This window comes from Stomoxys calcitrans, chromosome 1, assembly GCF_963082655.1.
Source record: "Stomoxys calcitrans chromosome 1, idStoCalc2.1, whole genome shotgun sequence".
Classification (NCBI taxonomy): Eukaryota; Metazoa; Arthropoda; class Insecta; order Diptera; family Muscidae; genus Stomoxys; species Stomoxys calcitrans.
In genome coordinates, this window is record NC_081552.1 from 210,980,689 (window position 1) to 211,004,876 (window position 24,188).

At 39.0% G+C, this 24,188-nt stretch overlaps 2 protein-coding genes across 4 annotated transcripts in view; one reads left to right on the forward strand and one right to left on the reverse strand.

Moving 5' to 3' along the window:
- LOC106092952 (capon-like protein) overlaps positions 1 to 24,188 on the reverse strand; it is a 977,840-nt gene that overhangs the window by 892,326 nt on the left and 61,326 nt on the right. The window lies entirely within an intron of this gene.
- LOC106086374 (proton-coupled amino acid transporter-like protein pathetic) overlaps positions 1 to 24,188 on the forward strand; it is an 85,890-nt gene that overhangs the window by 20,447 nt on the left and 41,255 nt on the right. For all 3 annotated transcript variants that reach the window (XM_059361278.1, XM_059361280.1, XM_059361279.1), the window contains one exon: positions 13,625 to 13,670. The gene's annotated coding sequence lies outside the window, so the exon portion shown is untranslated. The remainder of the gene's footprint in view (positions 1 to 13,624; positions 13,671 to 24,188) is intronic.

Here is a 24,188-nt window from a genome sequence, read left to right on the forward strand (position 1 = left end):
CCTTGTCAAGTACGGTTGAAATCGGTTCATCATCTGATATAACTCCCATATAAACCGACATACGGATTATATTTCTTGAGTCTCTAGAGGGCGCTATTATTATACGATTTGGCTGACCATTTTGCAGATGATGTGTTGTTTTGACTCCCAACAAACTTGCCAAGTGTGTTCCAAATCGGTCCATCGCCTGATATAACTCCCGTATACACCGACATCTTCTTTTTGCGCCTCTAGAGGGCGCCATTATAATACAATTTGGCTGACATTTTGCAGATGATATTTTGTAATCACTCCCAACAACCGTGTCAAGTATGGTCCAAATCATGTTATCTCCTGATATAGCTTCCACATAAACCGAACTCTGGATTATACTTCTTAAGCCTCTAGAGGGCGCAATTATTATCCGATTTGGCTGACATTTTGCCTAAGATGTTTTTTTTCACTCCCAACAATCGTGTCGTTAGGTATGGTCCAATTCGTTTAACTCCTGACATAGCTTCCACATAAACCGAACTCTGGATTATACTTCTTAAGCCTCTAGACGGCGCTATTATTATACGATTTGGCTGAAATGTTGCACGTGATGTATTGGTTAAGACTCCCAACAACCTTGCTAAGTGTGGTCCAAATCGGTACATCGCCTGATATAGCTTCCATATAAACCGACATCAGGATTATACTTCTTAAGCCTCTAGAGGGCGCAATTATTATCCTATTTGGCTGAAATTTTGCAGATGATGTTTTGTTATCACTCCCAACAACCGTGTCAAGTGTGGTCCAAATAGTTTTATCTCCTGATATAGCTTCCACATAAACCGAACTCTGGATTATAGCGCCCTCTAGAGGCTTATGAAGATAAGCCTCTAGAGGGCGCTATTATTATACGATTTGGCTCAAAACTTTGCAGATTATGTTTTGTTATCACTCCCAACAACCGAGACACACTTTTATATGTTTTTCAGGCTCACCGGTAGCCAAGTGGGTAGCATGCTCGGATTACCAGTGGCTTTGGTCTGTTGCTACTATGGTATCACAATGGACTTAAAATTGTCTAAGTGAGTCCGAAAAGGACTGCCCCTCTTACCTTATCTACTTGTTTTTATTTATAAAATTGAATATCACAAAGTTTGCTGGGTTCTTGGTCTCTGCCTGTGATAGTCATCTTACAGGAAGTATTCACGTGAATGTTAACAAAAAAACCACAACCCCCCCAACTATTGCCTTTATATTTAACATCATAAATATTTGACTATAATACAAATGTACATTTCAATGATGTGTGTTGTGTGGCCGAGTTATTTGTCACACCATATAAACAAAAAATCAAAATTTTCTATTTTTAAAAAATTGTTTACTTCGCCATTTGGTAGTTGTTCACCTTTTGGTGTCTCTGAGCCTTTGTCTGCGGTAGCATTGCTGTGTTGTTGTGATGTTATTTGCCCATTACAAAACATTTTTTGTATCGCTTGAGTGGTTTTGAATGACATGCAGCATTATCTATTCGAATGAACATTGAAATGTTATATAAAATTTAGATAGATATGCTGAACACATTATCATGAGAGAAAATTGAGGTAAAAGAGGAGTCATGCAAAATTTTCAAAATTGCTTTTTTGAAATTTGCTACAAATATAGAAATTTCAAAAAAATTATGCATATGTTATAACAAAAGGCATTGAATGAATGACATTTAGCAAATGGATTTCCTTATTCACCATATGGTGAGGCCACATAAGGCAATAGTAGGGAAATGTTAAATAATTGCAGCTACCTGCTGAATGAAACAAACGACATTTTTGTAAAAAATATTTAAAATTAAAAAAAAAAAATCCGTTGATGACTCCCTCAGGGTAGGTAGCGAGGTTGGAGGCCACCATAGCGCAGAGGTTAGCATGTCCGCCTTTGATGCGGATCGCCTGGGTTCGAATCCTGGGGGAGAAATTGGAAAAAAAGGTTAGCGGTTGTTATCCCCTCCTAATGCTGGCGACATTTGTGAGATACTTTGCCATGTAAAAATTTCTCCCCAAAGAGGTGTCGCACTGCGCACACGCCATTCGGACTCGACTATAAAAAGGAGGTCCCTTATCATTGAGCTTAAGCTTGAAACGGACAGCAGTCATTGATATGTGCGAAGTTTGTCCCTGTTCCTTAGTGAAATATTCATGGGCAAATTTGCATTATTTTTTATACCCACCACCATAGGATGGGGGTATACTAATCTAGTCATTCCATTTGTAACACCTAGAAATAGTGATCTGCGACCCCATAAAGTATATATATTCTGGATCGTCTCGACATTCTGATTCGATCCAGCCATGTCCGTCCGTCCGTCGAAATCACGATAGCGGTCGAACGCATAAAGCAAGCCGCTTGAAATTTTGCACAAATACTTAATATTGATGTAGGTCGCTGGGGATTGCAAATGGGCCATATTGGTTTAGATTTAGATATAGCTCCCATATAGACCGATTTCCCGATTTGACTTCTTGAGCCCCTGGAAGACGTAATTTTTGTTCGATTTAGCTGAAATTTTGCACATTGTGTTGTATTATGACTTTTAACAACTGTGTCAAGTACTGTCCCAATCAGTCTATAATCTGATAAAGCTCCCATATAAACCTATATCCTGACTTGACTTCTTGAGCCCCAGGAAGTCGAAATTTTTGTCCGATTTGGCTGATAGTATGATTTTGCACATAGTATTCTGTTATGATTACCAACAACTGTCCCCAGTTCCGTTTAAATCGGTCAAGGACCTGATATAGCTTCCATATAAACCGGTCTCCCGATTTGACCCATTGGTAAGTTTAACTATCGACTCAGAATCACTTTCTGATTCGATTTGGCTTGTCCTTCTGTCTGAATGTCTGTCTGTCCATGTTAATTTGTGTACAAAGTACAGATCGCAGTTTTCAACCGATCGTCTTAAAATTTGGCACAAGCATTTTCCTGGGCCTAGAGACAAAGCCTATTGAAATTGCAAAAAAACGGTTCGGATTTGGATAGACCTCCCATATATATGTTCGTTCGATTTGGACTAGAATTGCAATTATATCGTCATTTGTTAACCGATTCTTACGAAATTTTGCACGAGGGGTACTTTTATAAGTCTCGTCATTATTAGCGAATTTCATAGATTTCAGCTCAGATTTCGATATAGCTGCCATATATATGTTCGCCCAATTCGGACTAAAATTGCAATTATATTGTCATTTGTAAACCGATTCGTACGGCATTTTGCACGAGGGGTTCTTTTATAAGTCTCGTCATTACTGGCGAATTTCATAGAAATCGGTTCAGATTTAGATATAGCGCTCATATATATGTTCGTCCGATTTGGACTAAAATTACAATTATATCGTCAATTATAAACCGATTCTCAAGAAATTTTGCACGAGGGGTTCTCTGTTAAGACTCGACATTGTTTGCGAATTTCATAGAAATCGGCTCACATTTAGATATAGCTCCCATATATATGTTCATCCGATTTGGACTAAAATTGCAATTATATAGTCTATTGTAAACCGATTTTCACGAAATTTTGCACGAGGGGTTCTTTTATATGTCTTGTCTCTTATATTTTCTCGACATTATTAGTGAATTTCATAGAAATCGGCTCAGATTTAGATATAGCTTCCATATATATGTTCATCCGATTTGGACTAAAATGGCAATTATATAGTCTATTGTAAACCGATTTTCACGAAATTTTGCACGAGGGGTTCTTTTATATGTCTTGTCATTATTGGTGAATTTCATAGAAATCGGCTCAAATTTAGATATAGCTCCCATATATATGTTCGTCCGATTTGGACTAAAATTGCAATTATATCGTCAATTGTAAACCGATTCTTATGAAATTTTGCACGAGGGGTACTTTTATAAGTCTCGTAATTTTTGGTGAATTTCATAGAAATCGGTTCAGATTTAGATATAGCGCTCATATATATGTTCGTCCGATTTGGACTAAAATTACAATTATATCGTCAATTATAAACCGATTCTCAAGAAATTTTGCACGAGGGGTTCTCTGTTAAGACTCGACATTGTTTGCGAATTTCATAGAAATCGGCTCACATTTAGATATAGCTCCCATATATATGTTCATCCGATTTGGACTAAAATTGCAATTATATAGTCTATTGTAAACCGATTTTCACGAAATTTTGCACGAGGGGTTCTTTTATATGTCTTGTCTCTTATATTTTCTCGACATTATTAGTGAATTTCATAGAAATCGGCTCAGATTTAGATATAGCTTCCATATATATGTTCATCCGATTTGGACTAAAATGGCAATTATATAGTCTATTGTAAACCGATTTTCACGAAATTTTGCACGAGGGGTTCTTTTATATGTCTTGTCATTATTGGTGAATTTCATAGAAATCGGCTCAAATTTAGATATAGCTCCCATATATATGTTCGTCCGATTTGGACTAAAATTGCAATTATATCGTCAATTGTAAACCGATTCTTATGAAATTTTGCACGAGGGGTACTTTTATAAGTCTCGTAATTTTTGGTGAATTTCATAGAAATCGGCTCAAATTTAGATATAGCTCCCATATATATGTTCGTCCGATTTGGACTAAAATTACAATTATATCGTCAATTATAAACCGATTCTCAAGAAATTTTGCACGAGGGGTTCTCTGTTAAGACTCGACATTGTTGGCGAATTTCATAGAAATCGGCTCACATTTAGATATAGCTCCCATATATATGTTCATCCGATTTGGACTAAAATTGCAATTATATAGTCTATTGTAAACCGATTTTCACGAAATTTTGCACGAGGGGTTCTTTTATATGTCTTGTCTCTTATATTTTCTCGACATTATTAGTGAATTTCATAGAAATCGGCTCAGATTTAGATATAGCTTCCATATATATGTTCATCCGATTTGGACTAAAATGGCAATTATATAGTCTATTGTAAACCGATTTTCACGAAATTTTGCACGAGGGGTTCTTTTATATGTCTTGTCATTATTGGTGAATTTCATAGAAATCGGCTCAAATTTAGATATAGCTCCCATATATATGTTCGTCCGATTTGGACTAAAATTGCAATTATATCGTCAATTGTAAACCGATTCTTATGAAATTTTGCACGAGGGGTACTTTTATAAGTCTCGTAATTTTTGGTGAATTTCATAGAAATCGGCTCAAATTTAGATATAGCTCCCATATATATGTTCGTCCGATTTGGACTAAAATTACAATTATATCGTCAATTATAAATCGATTCTCAAGAAATTTTGCACGAGGGGTACTATTATAAGTCTCGTCATTATTGGTGAATTTCATAGAAATCGGCTCAGATTTAGATATAGCTCCCATATATATGTTCGTCCGATTTGGACTAAAATTACAATTATATCGTCAATTATAAACCGATTCTCAAGAAATTTTGCACGAGGGGTTCTCTGTTAAGACTCGACATTGTTGGCGAATTTCATAGAAATCGGCTCACATTTAGATATAGCTCCTATGTATATGTTCGTCCGATTTGGACTAAAATTGCAATTATATCGTCAATTGTAAACCGATTCTCACGAAATTTTGTGCTATGGATTCTCTTATATTTTCTCGACATTATTAGTGAATTTCATAGAAATCGGCTCAGATTTAGATATAGCTTCCATATATATGTTCATCCGATTTGGACTAAAATTGCAATTACATAGTCTATTGTAAACCGATTTTCACCAAATTTTGCACGAGGGGTTCTTTTATATGTCTTGTCATTATTGGTGAATTTCATAGAAATCGGCTCAAATTTAGATATAGCTCCCATATATATGTTCGTCCGATTTGGACTAAAATTGCAATTATATCGTCAATTGTAAACCGATTCTTATGAAATTTTGCACGAGGGGTACTTTTATAAGTCTCGTAATTTTTGGTGAATTTCATAGAAATCGGTTCAGATTTAGATATAGCGCTCATATATATGTTCGTCCGATTTGGACTAAAATTACAATTATATCGTCAATTATAAACCGATTCTCAAGAAATTTTGCACGAGGGGTACTATTATAAGTCTCGTCATTATTGGTGAATTTCATAGAAATCGGCTCAGATTTCGATATAGCTCCCATATATATGTTCGTCCAATTTGGACTAGTATTGCAATAATTTGGTCATTTGTTAACCGATTCACACGAAATTTTGCACGATGGGTTATCATAGAAGTTTCGATTGTTGGTGAATTTCATTGAAATCGGCTCAGATTTAGATATGGCTCCCATATATATGTTCGTCCGATTTGGACGTTTTACTTATCAAATTTTAAATTCGACGACTTAGCCTCCATATCCAATGTGGTGCAGGGTGTCAAAAGGTTTTTTACCATTTCGGTCGGCTTCGCCCGACTTTAGCCCATCCTTACTTGGTTTTAACCATTTCCGGGTCTAAAGTTCTTACAGAATATTTTCAATCATATTACAAACTTATATCACCAAGGTGATATTTTTAATACATTATATACTCAGGAATTTTTTTTTTTGGCAATTTCTTAACATAAACTAAAATGTTGCGTTTTACATACCGGCAGAGGGGACAAATTTCATAGTTCAAATTCCTTTAGACTAAGAAATTACTAGCAAATAACTAGGGTGGCTGCATAGACAATTGATGCTGTCATAGATGCGTTTAGATTGCTTTTCTAAAAATACCCTATCTTAACAAATTGCCAAGAAATTCCTAGCATAACATTGCAATGTGCAAATTGATATGGGAGATGGCGTTTCGGAGATGTCACTCGATTGACAACGAATGCATTTTTCCTATACACTTTGCTTGATTGACAGTGCCAAAGTGCAGTACAGCTCTATAAACACACTTTGCACGTGGCACCAATACTACCTTAGTAATGATCACATCACGGAGTCGGTATAAATCGGACAGGTACTTGTGGCGAGGGCCTTTCTAACCCACACCACCCCACCCACCCGTATGCAATCATCTTCAATATTCAATTGTTTAGCTTAATGTCTGTTGATATTAGGCCAATGTCAATAAGTGTTTTGTTGTGATGTTTTTTTTTTTCCTCTACTATGGGGTTTTTTTTTGTATCGCTCTTTTGAGAAAAATTGCGGAATATAAACAAAAAGCCACGCATTACCTAACATTTGAGAATATTTTACGTATGTATGTTTGTATGTACGCTCTCACTATTTCTAGGTATGAGTGCAAATAGCAATCATTTATAAATACACACAGATACAAAAAATTTTGTATTTGTTTTTCCTATTTTTAAAATAGAGAACCTTCATCATCGCGTGCTTGCCTTTTGGTTTTTGGGGGCTGGGTGTCGAAGTGGGTGAGTGCTTTTTCGCATGTTGTGTTGAAATACATGATTTTATTTTATTGTATCCTATTCAATTTTTTGGCACATTCCTATAACCCAAAAAATTAGAAATCAAAATGATGAAATTTGCAATTTTCATTGGTTTATTTGGACTTATTTGAACTGTGCCAAGTAGGTTTCGAATTGGTTCATAACCTGATATAGCTGCCATATATATCCCGATTTTACTTCTTGAGCCTCTATAAGGCACAATTCATATCCGATTTGATTGAAATTTTGTATAATCACGTTTTTTATGACCTTCAACATACGTGCCATATATGGTCTGAAACGGTCCAAAACCTGATATATTTGCCATATAAACCGATCTCGGATATTGACTTCTTGAGCCTCCAGAGGGCTTAATTCTTATCCGATTTGGCTTAAATTTTGCTCAGTGACTTTTATATGACTTCTTATATACGTGCCAAATATGGTCTGAATCGGTCCATAACCTGATATAGCTCCCATATAACCCGATCTCGGATCATGACTTCTTGAGCCTTGAGAGGGCGCAATACTCATCCGATTTGGCTGAAATTTTGCATAAAGTGTTTTGTTTTGACTTTCAATAGCTGTGATAAGTATGGTCCGAATCGGTTCAAAACTTGATATGACTCCCATATAAGCCGATCTCCCGATTTTACTTCTTGAGCCTCCAGAGGGCATAATTCTTGTCTGATTTTGGTTGAGATTTTGCACGATTGCATCTGCTATGGGCTTCAACACCCAAGCCAAGTAGGACCCGAATCGGTTTATAACCTGATATTGCTGCCATATAAACCGATCTCGGATCTTGAGAGATCGATTTAGTACTGCGCCTCTAGAGGGCGTTCATAACCTGCCATATAGCTGCCATATAAACCAATCTCCCAATATTACTTCTTGAGCCTCTATAAGGCGCAATTCATATCCGATTTGGTTGAAATTTTGTACGATGGCATCTATTATGGCCTCCAACATCCAAACCATGTATCCGAATCGGTTCATAACCTGATACACTAGCTCCAATAGCACAGCAATTCTCATTCATTATCCTTTGTTTACCTATTAGGAGATACCGGGCAAGAAGTTGACAAATGCGATACCTGGGGGAGGGTATATGGGATACGGTCCAGCCGAACTTGACATAATTCACATAACAAATATGTGTGGAAGTAATCAAAGCCACTCACTTTTGCTCGACTATTTGCCTGGACTATTTATTGGCTTCGCTTTATATGGCACACCATTCCGAGATGTCACCTTCAAGCCTTAAGTTGATGGTTGAAGCCTCTTCTGCAACCTCATTGTAAGAGGTGATGCTAAAGCACATCACCAATCCCATGGCAGCCGGTTGTACGTACCGGCTGCCATGGGATTGGCTTCGCTTTATATGGCACACCATTACGAGATGCCACCTTCAAGCCTTAAGTTGATGGTTGAAGCCGCTTCTGCAACCTCATTGTAGGAGGTGATGCTAAAGCACATCACCAATCCCGTATTGAACCCATGGAGTGCTTCATCGGTAAGGGCTGCCGCCTCAGTATACAACACATTGCTACAACAACAACCTGATTTGGGGAAGTTCAGATATCGACAAAAGAGGTCAGCTGCTTATCGGATTTATTATAAGCTGCAATCCGGGGATTTGTAATAAAGGGAATAAACCGACCGGAAACATTCCAAAACTACAAAGCCTAATTTAGACTTGAAGAGGTCTACCGCTTTGCTGTCCCTGGCTAAAACAGACTTCGCGGTCATTGCGTCAGTCATGAGGACGTGGAGGACGAAGAGACTATAGAACATCTGTTGTGTGTGTCCTGCACTGGCAGTCAGAAGGAGTTCCACCTTAGGTTTCAATAGCGGGATCCCTCTGCCCATCTTCCAGACATGGGACACCATAAGAGTGTACAAAGACAGGTTGAGGACCGTTGCAAGGTACTCGACTACAGGTAGGTCCAGATTCTTCAGCATCAATGTGGAGATTCCGTCGGAGCGCAACACCTTGAATGACTTTGCGCAATTTTATTCACTGTAAATCGTGATGGCTGTCCATCGGCTCGGAGACCACGTGTGACTATAAGGAAATATTTACATGTTTAGATTTTTTTTATTATTATTATGAGAGATTCTCTTTTCGTACGATTTTAACGGTGCTGCCCTATAGATACCCCGTTTTTTGGTGTATTTAGCTATGATGATTTGAAGCAAAACTTTTTTTGCGTTTTAGCCAAATACAAACTTTAGGTAATATAATACTTTATTAAGCTATAAACGAGCAAAATCTATTGCATCAGCATTTTGGTTACTGCAGTCGCAACAAAACTCTGAATGCGATAATTTTGAATTTTTTTTTTAATTTTTTTTTTCAAATTTTACTGAATTGTCGAAATGGCATTTCAAGGAAGATGAAGAAGCAAAATTTTCTCTTAGCTACAATGGCAATATTTTGTGTAGATCTATGCAAATTTTGTTAATGTTAAAAATAATTCGTTATTGGTTTAGCGTGGGCAGTCAGTCAGTCCGTCAGTTAGTCATGTGCTTGCAATTAATCGTGGCAAATTGTAGCGCTTTTATGATGTTTCTTGTATCGTTTTTTCGATACAATGTTGCAGCAATTGTCTTCGTGTGCATGGGAAAGGACAATAACCGTATGTTTTTGTTTTTGTACCCTTGGCAAGTGGTAATTGTGATGCAAGCTAATACACTAAGAGAAAAGAAATTTCATTTTGAGCAGATTTTTAAGGTAAATGGATAAATTTACAAAAAAAAATTTTCTTGTAGGGAGAAAGGTTATTATTTTGTTTGAAATCAAGAACTTGCTGGCAGGATTCCAAGCATATGTCAAACCAGTAAGGAAAGGCAAAAGTCGGGCGGTGCCGACTTTATAATACCCTACACCTACCCTGGACCTATGGACCTCGCCGAATGTTTTCATATGGGTTGTTAAACAATTCGTATCACATTTCGAGGAAATATGTTCAAAGTGTAATATCTACGGTTCACAAATGACAACATTATTGCAAATTACCCATAATTTTGCGATTGCAATGGCTCTAGAAGTGAAAATCGGGCGATATACATATATGACAGCTATATCTAAATCTGAACCGATTTCCATGAAATTCAACAGTAATACCGAGAGTCAAGAGAAAACCCTTCCTACCAAATTTCAATAGAATCGGTTAACAAATTACCATTTTATTGCATTATTACTGCAAATCGGACGAACATATATATGGGAGCTATGTCTAAATCTGAACCGATTTCGAGCAAACTTTACAGACATTGTGGATGTCGTCGAGGAAAGTGTTGTTAAAAAAATTTTGGGAGGATTGGTCAATAATTGCGCTTGCAGTGGCTCTAAAAGTGAAAATCGGGCGATATATATACATGACAGCTATATCTAAATCTATACCGATTTCCATGAAATTCACCAGTAATACCGAGAGTCAAGAGAAAACCCTTCCTACCAAATTTCAAGAGAATCGATTAACAAATGACCATTTTATTGTATTATTACTGAAAATCGGACGAACATATATATGGGAGCTGTATCCAAATCTGAACCGATTTTTTCCAATTTCAATAGGCTTCGTCTCTAGGCCGTAAAATATTCCCATGCCAAATCTGAAGACGATCGGATTGAAAATTTTGTATACAAATTAGCATGGAAAGGCAGACAGACAGACGGCCAGATAGACAGCCAGACGGACATGGCTAAATCGAATCAGAAAGTGATTCTGAGTCGATCGGTATACTTATCAATGGGTCTATCTCTCTTCCTTTTGGGTGTTACAACTAAGTTATAATACTCTGTACCACAGTAGTGGTGTAGGGTATAAAAATTATAGCTAGCCTCTATAAATTGTCTGCAAATATATTCTTGCTTGTTGATGTAGGTCGTTTAGAATTGTAAACTGATTAAAAATTTTTGTTCACCGTTTGAAAATTCTACGAGGGGACAACCCCTTCCCATCAAAAGTTTTTCGCTTCATAACCTAAAATTTCCGAAAAAATTAAAATTTTGGATTTTTTTGTAAAAATGTCACATTGTTATTTCCTTCATAACTTTTGTATGTAGATGTATTTTTATACCCTCCACCATAGGATGGGGGTATGCTAATTTCGTCATTCTGTTTGTAACTCCTCGAAATATTTGTCTAAGACCCCATAAAGTATAAAGAATATAACTTGATCGTCATCATATTTTAAATCGATCTAGCCATGTCCGTCCGTCTGTCCATCCCTCCGTCTGTCCGTCCGTCTGTCTGTCGAAAGCACCCTAACTTTTGAAGGAATAAAGCTATCCGCTTCAAATTTTTCACATATACTTCTCATTAGTGTAGGTCGGTTGGGATTGTAAATGGGCCATATCGGTGCATGTTTTGATATAACTGCCATATAAACCAATCTGGGATCTTGACTTCTTGAGCAACTAGAGGAAGCAATTCTTATCCGATTTGGCTTAAATTTTGCATGAGATGTTTTGTTATGGTTTCCAACAACTGTGCCAATTATCGGTCAAATCGGTCCATAACCTGACATAGCTGTCATATAAACCGATCTGGGGTCTTGACTTCTTGAGCTTCAAGAGGGCGCAATTCTATCCGATATGGCTGAAATTTTGCATGACGTGTTTTGTTATGACTTCCAACAACTGTGCCAAGTACGATTGAAATCGGTCCATGTCTTGATATAACTGCCATATAAACCAATCTGGGATCTTGACTTCTTGAGCCACTAGAGGACGCAATTCTTAACCGATTTGGCTTAAATTTTGCATGAGATGTTTTGTTATGGTTTCCAACAACTGTGCCAATTATGGTTCAAATCGGTCCATAACCTGACATAGCTGTCATATAAACCGATCTGAGGTCTTGACTTCTTGAGCCTCTAGAGGGCGCAATTCCTATCCGATATGGCTGAAATTTTGCATGACGTGTTTTGTTATGGTTTCCAACAACTGTGCCAATTATGGTTCAAATCAGTCCATAACCTGCCATATAAACCGATCTGGGGTCTTGACTTCTTGAGCCTCTAGAGGGCGCAATTCCTATCCGATATGGCTGAAATTTTGCATGACGTGTTTTGTTATGACTTCGAACAACTGTGCCAAGTACGATTGAAATCGGTCCATAACCTGACATAGCTGTCATATAAACCGATCTGGGGTCTTGACTTCTTGAGCTTCTAGAGGGCGCAATTCCTATCCGATATGGCTGAAATTTTACATGACGTGTTTTGTTATGACTTCCAACAACTGTGCCAAGTACGATTGAAATCGGTCCATAACCTGATATAGCTGCCATATAAACCGATCTGGGGTCTTGACTTTTTGAGCCTCTAGAGGGCGCAATTCCTATCCGATATGGCTGACATTTTGCATGACGTGGTTTGTTATGACTTCCAACAACTGTGCCAAATATGGTTCAAATTGGTACATAACCTGACATAGCTGCCATATAAACCGATCTGGGATCTTGACTTCTCGGGCCTCAAGAGGGCGTAATTATTATCCGATATGCCTGAAATTTTGCATGAGGTGTTTTGTTATGTCTAATATGGTTCAAATCGGTCCATAACCTGACATAGCTGTCATATAAACCGATCTGGGGTCTTGACTTTTTGAGCCTCTAGAGGGCGCAATTCCTATCCGATATGGCTGAAATTTTGCATGACGTGTTTTGTTATGACTTCCAACAACTGTGCCAAGTACGATTGAAATCGGTCCATAACCTGATATAGCTGCCATATAAACCGATCTTGGATTTTGACTACTTGACCCACTAGAGGGCGCAATCCCTATTCGACTTAGCTGAAATTTTGCATGAGGTGTTTTGTTATGACTTCCAACAACTGTTTCAAATACGGTTCAAATCGGTCCATAACCTGATATAGCTTCCCTATAAACCGATCTCCCTATTTTACTTCTTGAGCCCCTAAAAGGCCCAATTCTTATTCGATTTGGCTGAAATTTTACACATAGACTTGTACTGTGGTTCCGTCTGAATACCCCGTCTCCGATTTCAAATTTTTCAAGTGATGTTATGAATTCTAACGCCCTAAAGAGCCAAATCGATTTGGCTACTATATAATGCCATATTTGACTTTGAGAGCGCATTCCTTATACGACTGCATTGAAATTTTGAATGTTCAGTTCTGTTATGAGTCCCATACCCGTTTCCGAGGTGGTCTAAAAAAGTTTTAACTATTATTTTTAAATTCTTTTTTTTTACTTTATTTGTATAAATTAATTAAGTAATTGTTTTTCTTTTGTTTCAGTATCCTTGGCGTTACAGAAAAAACATATCTGGTATATGTAAAGAAGGTAATTAACTATTTAATAGACCTAATAAAAAACATAGAAATTGCTTTTGAGGAGACAATACACCAGTCTCCTATTCTTTGGAATATAGCAAAATGGGGTGTGGTAACCCCCCTTGGGAATTGACCCCAAAATTTTTTATAAATTTCGCCTTCTACTCTCAAATATCTTTCGTGTGAGTCGCATATGGTGCCGATCGGCTTCTATGGCCGTTTGGGTTGATTTTTCCATGAGAATTGGCCGTATATTCTTATGTAACTTTCGTATTCTACTCCCAAATACCTTTCGCCTGCATCGCATACTGTCGGTGTACATGGGGCATAATTTTGGTTGGGGCGACCCCCCTGGAAATAGACCTCAAATTGTTATATAGATGTTTCGTATTCTACTTGAGTCCCATATTGTCCTGATCGGCCTAAATGTCCGTTTCGGGTGGGGCGGCCCTCTTGGGACGGGTCCCCAAATTGTTATACAAGTTTCGTATTCTACTCTTGAATACCTTTAATTTGATACCCACATGTCCCAATAGATAATCATGTCCGTTTGAGTGGGTTTTGGGGTGGGGCGTTCCCCCAGATTAGTTGACCCCAAAATTTTATATCAATTTCAAAAATTTAAGCCAAATTTCGCTCAAGTCAACGCTACTATCTCCGAGATCTGATGAAATTTGGGTAAGGGGAGAGTCCGCTCCCCGTTTAATTATTAAAAAAAAGGGGGGGGGGGAACTCTATAATGTGTGAAAATTTCATGGAAATGGGTTCTCCCGTTTTCATACCCACTATCATAGGATGGGGTCTTAGAGGAATATTTCGAGGTGTTACAAACGGAATGACTAGATTAGTATGACCCCATCCTGGTGGGGTGGTGGGTATGATAATAGCTAATAAAAAGGCAAGGAATTTTAGATACCCACCACCTTGGGAATATATGTCAACCACCGTTCGTCATGATCCGGCGAAAAATGTATAATTTATGCCCCCATAGCAGCTATATCGAAATATGGTCCGATTTGAATCAAATTCGGTACGGACATTAAGTGGTCTAAAAAGTACAAGCCATTGTTCAATTTTATAGAACAAAAATTATTGGTCTTTTTGGAAGCTTTATCCAAATATTAACCGAACTGAACCATATACCACACGGATGTGGAAAAGCCTAACATAAGTCATTGTCCCAAATTTCAGAAAAATTTAACGGTCTTAATGGGTCTAAAACCTTAAATCGAGAGATCGGTCTATATGACAGCTATATCCAAATCTGGACCGATCTTGGTCAAATTGCAGAAAGATGTCGAAGAGCCAAACACAACTCAAGATTTCGGCAAAATCGGACAATAAATACGACTTTTATGGGCCTTACATCGAGAGATCGGTCTATATGGCTGCTATATCCAAATCTGGACCGATCTGGACCAAATAGCAGGATGATGTCAAGGGAACTCACACAACTCACTGTCACAAATTTCGGCGACATCGGGCAATTAATGCGCATTTTATGGGCCCAAGACCTTAAATCGAGAGATCGGTCTATAAGGAAGAGATATCCAAATCTGGGCCGATCTGAACGAAATTGAAGCGGGATGTCAAAGGGCCTTACACAACATACTGTCCTAAATTTCAGCAAAATCGGAAAATAAATGTGGCTTTTATGGGCCTAAGACCTTAAATCGGCGTATCAGTCTATATGGGGGCTATATCAAGATATAGTCCGATATAGCCCATCTTCGAACTTAACCTGCTTATGGACAAAAAAAGAATCTGTGTAAAGTTTCAGCTCAATATCTCTATTGTTAAGGATTGTAGCGTGATTTTAACAGACAGACAGACAGACGGACATGGCTAGATCGTCCTAGATTGTTACGACGATCAAGAATATATCCACTTTATAGGGTCGAAATGGATATTTCGATGTGTTGCAAATGGAATGACAAAATGAATATACCCCCACCCTTGGTGGGTATAAAACTCATATTTAATTAAAAAATGATTAAAACAATTAATTTTTTAATGGAAAACGACTTTTTTTCAAATAATTTTTTTAATTGATTGGGTTTTGTGATTTTTTTTTTCTGTGTGTTGTGCCAAATTTCGGCGAAATTCTAAAAAATTACCCTTTTATGGGCCTTAGACCCCAAATCGGGGAATAGGTATATATGGCAGCTATATGAAAATATAATCGCAATTGATCCATACACGACTCTGATACAATATACTGTGCCAGATTTCACAAAATACATACAAATTTTGCCCATTAACATTCCACTAAGGAACAGTCCGATTTAAGTTTTAAGCTCAATGATAAAGGGGCCTCCTTTTTATAGCCGAGTCCGAAAGGGGGGCCGCCGTGCGACACCTCTTTGGAGAGAAGTTTTTACATGGCATAGTACCTCACAAATAATGCCAGCATTTTTTTTCTGATGGTTTTGCCAGGATTCGAACCCAGGTGTTCAGCGTCATAGGCGGACATGCTACGGTGGCCTCAGCTTTCAGCAAAGTTAATAAATGTTCCTTTTATGAGGCCAAAACCTTAAATCAGAAGATGGGTCCATAGGACAGCGACATCCCAATATTGTTCCATTTGGAGCAAACTTGCCAGGGATAGCAACCCGCCATAGCAAATTTCGAAATCGTGTTCTAAAAACGGCTTGCTAGAGCCTTAAGGACTATAATTGGGAACTCGGTGTAAATGGGGGGCCCGATATAGCCCATCTTTGAACTTATCCTAAATATGGTGAAAATAAAAACTGTAAGCCAGTGTTATCAAACAAAATTGTTTTCTATACACCACAACTGCATGACGTTTTTTTGTTGTTGTTTAATTTTCATACAAGTAATGCCAGATATAATTCCAGTACAATTGCAATGCCACCACGAGCTGACCTATGAGTTACGAAACCAGTGATCTATAACAAATGAAAGTTCCACCTTTTACGTAAAATGACAAAAGCTTTTTTTTTTTTTTTAAAAAAACATTTTATTTTGATTTTTGTCTCATTTTATTTACCTAAGAGTGGCAGCACGTGTTGTTGAGTGAGCCACAATAAATGCGCGCAAAAACTCAAAACGCAAAACTCAAAATGAATGAATAGCTGTGTGGATAGTAGTATTGGGTTGCCCAAAAAGTAATTGCGGATTTTTTAAATGAAAGTAAATGCATTTTTAATAAAACTTAGAATGAACTTTAATCAAATATACTTTTTTTCTAAAGCAAGCTAAAAGTAACAGCTGATAACTGACAGAAGAAAGACTGCAATTACAGATTCACAAGCTGTGAAAAAATTTGTCAACGCCGACTATATGAAAAATCCGCAATTACTTTTTGGGCAACCCAATATAACGAGAAATGAAAGACCCACATTTTATAGATACAGCCTACATAAATTGTGTCTCTTGAAAATAAGATAAACATCCTTATAAATTATTTATAATGCCATTCACCGTTTGATCACCGTTTCTTTTGTTCTTAAAATATTTAATTTAGCCAAAAAGAACACAACAAACAAGGCAAAGAAAACTTTTGTTCTGAAAAAAAAAAACTTGAAACCTGACGTAGGTCTCAGACCAAACGATCGTGACGTTCAAACGATTCGTCGTATAAACATGTTTTGTATTTAGTATTCTTTCTTTCTCTTCATCCCTACGCTGGTCTACTGCTACTAGACCACTTAACCTACTTCAATAGAATTGTGTTTGACCCATTTATTGGTGGAAAGGCAAAGATACAAAAAAAAAATCTACTTTTCTAGGGATTACCTTTGAATATCTCCTATATGTACTACATAATAGTTGTTTCTATTTTTATCTTCATAGATGACTAATTGTGTTTTTATGGTTTTTCGATTTGTTTTATTGGATTTTTGACATTTTGCCAGAGTATAGTTCTCTAGCATATGGGACATTCCACTATAAATCATATGTTCCTATTATCACAACAAACAAAAGACAAAAGAGTTCTGCCAATTTGGATTCAACGATTGTTATATCCACCACCCAAGGATGGGGGTATATTCATTTAGTCATTCCGTTTGTAACACCTCGAAATATTCGTCCAAGACCCCATATAAAGTCGAACTAGCCATGTCCGGACGGACATCTATCGAAATCACGATGGCGATCGAACGCGTAAAACTAAACGCTTGAAATTTTTCACACACACACTTACTATTGATGTAGGTCGTTGGGGATTGCAAATGGGCCATATCGATAACCGATCTCTCGATTTGACTTCTTGAGTCCTTACAAGTCCCAATTTTTGTTCGATTTGGCTGAAATTTTGCATGTGGTGTTCTGTTAAACCATGTCCGGACGGACATCTGTCGAAATCACGATGGCGATCGAACGCGTAAAGCTAAACGCTTGAAATTTTGCACACACACTTAGTATTGATGTAGGTCGTTGGGGATTGCAAATGGGCCATATCGGTTCAGATTTAGATATAGCTCCCATATAAACCGATCTCACGATTTGACTTCTTGAGTCCTTACAAGTGGCAATTTTTGCTCGATTTGGCTGAAATTTTGTTCTCAACAACTGTGACAACTACGGTCAAAATCGGTCTATATAGCTGATATAGCTCCCATATAATCCGATCTCTCGATTTGATTTCTTGAGTCCCTGCAAGACGCAATTTTTGTCCGATTTGGTTGAAATTTTGCATGCGGTGTTCTGTTATGACTTCCAATAACTCTGCCTAGTACGGTCCAAAACGGTCTATAACCTGATATAGATGCCATATAAACCGATCTCCCAGTTTGACTTTTTGAGCCTCTGGATGGCGCATTTATTACTCGATTTGCCTGAAATGTTGGAGGTGGTGTTTTTCTATGACTACACCCCGAAGGATGGGGGTATATTCATTTTGTCATTCCGTTTGTAACACCTCGAAATGTCCATGTCCGACCCTATAAAGTATATATATTCTTGATCAGCGTAAAAATCTAAGACGATCTAGTCCGTCCTTCTGCCCGTCTGTCTGTCTGTTGAAATCACGCTACAGTCTTTAAAAATAAAGATATTGAGCTGAAACTTTGCACAGATTCTTTTTTTTTGCCCATAGGCAGGTGAAGTTTGAAGATGGGCTATATCGGACTATATCTTGATATAGCCCCCATATAGAACGATTTGCCGATTTAAGGTCGTAGGCTCATAAAAAGCCACATTTATTATCTGAGTTCGCAGCAATTAGGGACAGTGAGTTGTGTAAGGCCACTCGACATCTTTTTGCAATTTGGCCCATATTGGTACAGACTTAGATATAGCCGATTTAAGCTCTTAGGCCCATAAAGGCCCCATTTATTGTCCGATTTCGCAGAAATTTAGGCCACTCGATATCCTTATTCAATTTGGTCCAGATCGGTACAGATTTGGATATAGCTGCCATATAAACATATCTGCCGATTTAAAGTCTTAGGCTCATAAAAGCCCCCGGCCGACACGCGATAACTATGAGCACCGCACAGGCTGGAACTTTGAATTCCGACTTGTGGGGTTCTCCATCCTTATCACGGCAAGCTTAGCTGAAAGCTACCACAAGCGTCCACAGGTTGCGGATGGTGAAAAGCTCCGTTTTTATGCGGAGTAGCTGCAAATGTGGCCAGGGGCAGTCTACGATTTTCGATTTTCGAGAGGAGAGTCTCAGTGAGGAGTCAGGTGGCACTGGCTCTTTATTAAATACTGAGTGCCAATGATACTCGAGATGACAAGGCGAGTTATTGGCGCCTTAAATAACCTGTTGCCAGGTTAGGGGCGGCTGGCGGCGAGCGTCGGATCTTGAAGCAAGCGGCTCGCCACAACGAGGAATACATGTGCAATCCCACAAAACCCATGCGGTTGGGGCGCTGGGTCAGTAACCCACCCCCGGAGAACTATGAGAACTACTATGAGAAAGAAGGGAATAGTAAAAACGGACCCCCCAACGTTAAACGACCCAAACAAACGAAAAATGGACCATGATTTGCGGATCTGCAGCTGGAATGTCCGCAGTATGGCGGATGTATTAGAGAAGTACAAGGCAGTTATTACCGCCTTACAGAAGGAGCGATGGACTGGGAATGGCGTCACTACAACACCAAACGATGACGAACTGCCATAACACGAAGTACGAATTTGGCTGTGGATTTGTGGTTAGTCGGAGACTGAAACACCTTGTCTGGAGCTTTACTCCGGTGGATGAGAGGCTAGCCACAATCCGCATAAAAGCCAAATTCTTTAACATCAGACTTATTTGCATCCATGCCTCGATGGAAGACAAAGACGAGCAGACCACGGATATTTTCTACGAGCGCCTAGAGAGAGAATATGACCGCTGACCCGCCCATGATAATAAAATCATTCTGGGTTATTTTTATGCGAAGAAGAAGGGAAGGGAGACATTTTTGGTCCAACAGTCGAAAAGTTTAGCCTCCACAAGTCAAAAATTGTAAAAGGAGCGCAAAAGATCGAGGCGCTTGAAAGGCTTTTTTGAGTTCGGCTAACGAGACAAACGTTCTGTCATAGCCAATTAAAGTAAGTAAGTACACGTGGACATGCTAACATCTAAGCTACGCTGGCGCCTTTAGTATTTGAATATCATTGAGCTAGCTTAAGTGATTATTTTTAGAGTCGAGCACCATCTTTTGGGGGTGTCATCTTTGTTCTGCTTAGCTTATTTTTAGGGTCGAGCGCCATCTTTTGGGCCGACGTGCTACTAATCATTCACCCCGGACACTGTTTATATTTGAAGATACTTTGACATAATTTCATGTCTATTTTACTATTTAATGAGATTATTACAGTGACCCGTGGAATTTTCCTTTTTGAGATACAAAACGGTGCAAATACAAACGGTGAAATGTCACTCTCCAAAAGATGGCGCCACAAGAAAGTAAGTTAGAGCTGTTTATTTGGACTCTGGGTTTACACTTTAGACAGAAATTTGCAAAATCTGTTCATTAACATATTCCATGTTCTAACAGCCATGAGTGCTGATAAAATGCGCCTCAATGATAAACAATCTTCAATGTATTGCCAAGTCTGAAGGGCGTGGGGCGGAACCCCACAACTTATTAGAGATGTTGTATTCAGCTGAATACCTCACACATGTCGACAGCATTAGTAAAGGGTTAAAAACCACTGCAATATTTGTCTAATATTCTAGCCGGGTTTTGAACTCAGGTGTTCGGCGGTACACGCAAACCGGGACGACCAAAAGCCTGATCGAAAGATCAAGTGGTGGGAGACACCTCGAAACTTGGTGTCAGAGATTATAAGATGAGCGCAGAAGATCGAGGCGCTTGGAACGCTATTCTACGTTCGGCTAGTGGAACAAATGTTCTGTCATAGCCAATTGAAATAAGTAGAAGTGTTCGGTGTCATAGGTGGACATGCTATCCTCTGCGCCGCGGTGTTCTCTTATTTTGCAGGATAGGATAGGAAAATGTTTTACGCATATGTCGATTACGATTAGCAAACGAACTTTTCCGGCAGCTGCAGCCGCCTTCAAAACTAGGATTGATGCAAACGTTCGAGATGTGTGTCCCGACCTCGGATCAAACGATACGCATCACACAGTGGGGTAAAATCGAAAAAAAACTAGTCAAAAATATGCTAATTAAGAACGGGTATAGATATCTCATTGACATTTGATTGGTTAGAGCTGAGATGTTAGCGAGATCATGGGCAAAATTCCAAGACCCTAGATGGCGCCTCTTGATGGCGCCCTAGAACTGGTCAACTCGGTTTTACGAAAAATTGTTCGGCCTGCTAAATTTTCATTTGTTGGCTGATGTCCAAAATTCTTTTTTGTTGGATAGTGGTCAAAAATCCATAAAAAAAGTTATATAGTTTGGAATACGAATATGACGTCAAAAATGGAATCCAAATACCTAGGGCGTCCCCCCAAGAGTACCGTCGAAAATAAAAAGTGCACCGATCGGGACAATATAGGACTTCAATGAAAGGTATTCGGAAGTAGGGTATGAATATGAAATTAAAAACTTGGATCGAAGTATCTAGGGAGCCGTTCCAAGCCCAAAGCCGTTCCAAAAGTACCGCCCAAAATCAAAGTGGACCAAACGGGACAATATAGGACTCAAATCTAGGAATATGGTGTCAAAAATTGGATCCACATACTTTGGGTGTCGCCCCAAGAGTACCGCCCAAATTAAAAAATGCACAGATCAGGACAATATAGGATTCTAATGAAAGGTATTCGAGAGTCGGGTATGAATATGATATTAAAAACTTTGATCAAAGTATCTAGGGAGCCGTCCCAAGCCCAAACCCATCCCAAAGGTACCGCCCAAAATCAAAGTGAACCGATCGGGACAATATGGAACTCAAATAAAAGGTATTCTGGAGTAGAACACGAATATGATGTCAAAAAATTAATCCACGTACCTAGGGCGCCGCCCAAGCCCATAAGCGCACCAAAAGTACCGCCCAAAATGAAAAGTGGACCGAAAGGGACAATATGGGACTCCTATGAAGGTTACTCGAGAGTAGAGTACGAATACGATTAACTAATATAAACAAGTAAAAGCGTGCTAAGTTCGGCCGGACCGCATCTATAGAACCCACCACCATGGATTCTGCCAGAAATTTGTACTAAATAAATTCAGTTGAAGATAATCGAAAGACGGGTTGACATGGGAGCAATATCAGGTAGGAGACTGATTTGGACCGTATTTGGCACAGTTGTTGTAAGTCGTAACAAAAACGCCGCATGCAAAACTTCAGCCAATTAGGACAAAAACTGGTGCTGGTAAGGACTCAAGAAGTCAAATCAGGTTATTGACCGATTTGGAACGTATTTGTCAAAATTGGGGCTTGTAAGGACCCAAGAAGTCAAATCGGTAGATCGGTTTATATGGGAGCTATATCAGGGTATTTGAACCGTACTTGGTATAGTTGTAGGAAGTCATAACAGAACACTATATGCAAAATTTCAGCCAAATCGAACTAAAATTGCGGCTTCCTGGGACTCAAGCTGTCAAATCGGGAGATGGGTTTATATGGGAGCTATATTAGGTTTTTGATCGATTTGGACCGTATTTGGTATAGTTGTTGGAAGTCATAACAGAACACTATATGCAAAATTTCGGCCAAATCGAACAAAAATTGCGGCTTCCAGAGACTCAAGCACTCAAATCGGGAGATGGGTTTGTATGGTCTATTTTCAATCCCCAACAACCTACTTCAATATTAAGTATCTGTGCAAAATTTCAAAACTTCCGTCCATCCGTTTGTCGAAATCACGATAGCGGTCGAACGCGTAACGGGTAGCTTTACGCGTTCGACCGCTATCGTGATTTCGACAAACGGATGGACGGACGGACATGGCTAGATCGACTCAGAATGTAACCTCGAATATTTCGAGGTGTTACAAACGGAATGACCCGATTAGTATACCCCCATCCTATAAAGGGGACCGCCCCAAAACCAAAACCGTTCCAAGTGGGCATATAGACGATCTTGATAATATGGGACTCAAATAAAAGGCATTTGGGAGTAGACTACGAATCTGACATTCTAAAGTGGGACCAAGAATTTCGGGACCCCGTCCCCTCAAAACACCCTCCTCCCTCAAAACACCCTCCTCCCTCAAAACACCCTCCTCCCTCAAAACACCCTCCTCCCTCAAAACACCCCCTTACCCCAAAACACCCTTCTCCCCCAAAACACCCTCCTCCCCCAAAACACCCCCTTACCCCAAAACACCCTCCTCCCCCAAAACACCACCTTACCCCAAAACACCCTCCTCCCCCAAAACACCCTCCTTCCCTAAAACACCCTCCTTCCCCAAAGAGGACAAGTTCACCCACCATGGCAATATGCGGCTTAAATAAAAGGTATTTGAGATAAGAAAACGAATTTGATATCCAATTTTGAGGCCAAGAGTTTGGGGAACACCTCATCCCATAAACTCCCTTTAAACTAATGGCAATATGGGGTTTAAAAAATGGTATTTGAGAGTAGGGCATGATGCTGATACTTTTTCAGGGCTAAGTGTCTGGAGGGACTACCCTACCCCCCGAACACCCCTAAATCGGACATATTTACAGACCATGGCAATATGGGGTACAAATAAAAGATATATGGGAGTAGAGCACGAAATTTATAACCACATTCGGGACCACGTTTCTGGGGATCCATATACAAATTCAAATTTACCCATGAGCATTCCATTAAGAAACAGGAGCAAACTTCTCACATATCAATGTTGTGCTGTCCGATTCAAGTTTAAGCTCAATGTTAAGGTGCCTCCTTTTTATAGCCGAGTCGGAAAGGGGTGCCGCAGTGCGACACCTCTTCGTGGAAAAGGCGGGTTCATACCACCCCCTGAACCCACCAATCACCATCCTGGGCACCCTTTCCGCTCCCAAAATTCCCTTGGGGATACTCCCTTAAAGAATGGAGTATATCTAATATCCAAACCCTAAACTCTTCGAGCGAATTCATAGTCCAATAAAGGTGATATGGGATTCACATAAAGGCATTTATGTTGTTATACTCTAAGTCAAGCGACATACATATACCACATTCA